Here is a 1,951-nt window from a genome sequence, read left to right as displayed (position 1 = left end):
ACCTTTCTCCTTTTAAATGTTCAAGAAAAAAAAGGACTGTAATGGACATGTATGTGTTTTTTTTTCAAGCTTTTCTCAGTGGTTGTTTCCCATGAGGTATGAGTGTATTTTCAGCTTTGTATGACAGTTTTTTGGCAGTTTTTTTCTACTTTTGTGCCCTTGTTGTATACATATACTGGCATTCACACATTAGAATGGACAGGCAGGTTGTGTACTGTTCTTAATATTAAAACCCTGTTTATAAGCACTGCAAGAAAAAAATAAAATTGAAATGTTTCAAACAAATGTTGTAGTATATTTTTTTTATCTGGATCTAAAATAAAGTTTACATTATCATAACTAGAAAATTCATGTTAAAAATTTTGAACTTAAGTTGAAACAGCAAATGTTGTAAAGTCAAATGAACTTAAAACAATTCAGCACTAGGCAAGATTTAAATTAGTGAGTTGAAACGACTTTTTAACTTTAACTTAAAATTTTAAGGCAGCCACAAAACTTACGTTTTTTAAGTTGAAAGGGGAGAAAATTTTTTACAGTGAGAGACTTATATCCCATATTGAAAAAAGGGGCATAATATGTCTCCTTTAAGTTATTTTATAAATAATTAATATACTTATTACAGTATATCCACTCAGCCACTGTTTTCCACCTCAAAGAAAGAAAGTTTGCTTAATTTGTTTGAATTTAAAGGGATAGTTCACCCAAAAATGAAAATGTCCTTATTTTTTACCCACCTTCAGGCCATCCAAATTGTAGATACCTTTTTTCTGCAGTAGAACAGTAAAGATGATTTTTAGCTGAAACTGTGGTTCTTGGTGATTTATAAAATGCAAGTCTATGGCTATCGTCACTTTGAGAGTCAAAAAAGCATATACCTGTACAGGCAAGATGAAATTAATACTTATAGCTCCCGACGATTTAGGTCTTATTAAGCAAAATGACTGGTCTGTGCAAGAAACTGAACATTATTTACAACATTGTTACCTGTAATCCATAGTCTCATAGTCAAATTAACAGCAAATATTCAATTTTAGGTGTAATTCAATTTTAGAATTAATTTTATATTCATTTGTTCATTTAACGTCAACCTCATGTCCTTAGTTTATAGGACATGGTTTTAGAAAGCTGGCAACTACTGGCATCTGCCATTTTCTTTGAAAAATTCTTGAGAATTACAAGAGTTTTGTCTGTGAAAGTGGCTATTGGTATTTGTATGCTGTATGTTACTAATAAATTGTCACAAAGACTGCATACTTTCAAAGGTGTACTGCTTGTCATGCCATCATAACATCATAATACGTTCCAATAACTGTCTTGAGGTAATATTGTAGTGCTTAGTACTCAAAGCACTTCCCTATACATGCTGAATGTTACTCAAATCCATTCTACACTACATTATTGAATGTACAGTTCATTAAGACATGACGGTTCCCTCTACTACACAGCCCGTTTAAAGACTTTTCCAATGCCGAGTAATTATCCATAAGCCTTTATCTTCTATTTAGACAGAGTCATTAGTGTTGATTCGGGTGTACTTATCGAGGCATTTATTTAGAGTTAATCTGCTAATGAGTTTCAATGTTATTATTTAGGCTATCTGTAAGAGCATGCGTGAACTGTCTAGGAAAGACAGATTTGTGTGGAATAGAAAGAGAGAATCAGCATTACTTACTTTGGGGATTGCTGGGAAATAACAGTTAAGATAACATCTACAATCTGAGTTGGATTTATTTGCATTCTTAGCCTAGTTACTGAAAAATGGTAAAAAAAAATGGTAAATGTATTACTAAAATACAGTTTTATAGTTCTGAATCTACCATCTTTGTTTACAACGTTTTGGCTGGGTAAAGCTCCTGTAGTACATGTTGAAACAACGTGGTAATACTATGGTACTTTGTGGTACTTTTTTTATTGTTAGCACCTTCTGTTTTTTGGAAGGTGAGGATTCCTG

This window comes from Sinocyclocheilus anshuiensis, unplaced genomic scaffold (genome assembly GCF_001515605.1).
Source record: "Sinocyclocheilus anshuiensis isolate Anshui unplaced genomic scaffold, SAMN03320099.WGS_v1.1 scaffold986, whole genome shotgun sequence".
NCBI lineage: Eukaryota > Metazoa > Chordata > Actinopteri > Cypriniformes > Cyprinidae > Sinocyclocheilus > Sinocyclocheilus anshuiensis.
The sequence above is the reverse complement of the archived record's forward strand: the minus strand, read 5'-3'. Positions refer to the sequence as shown.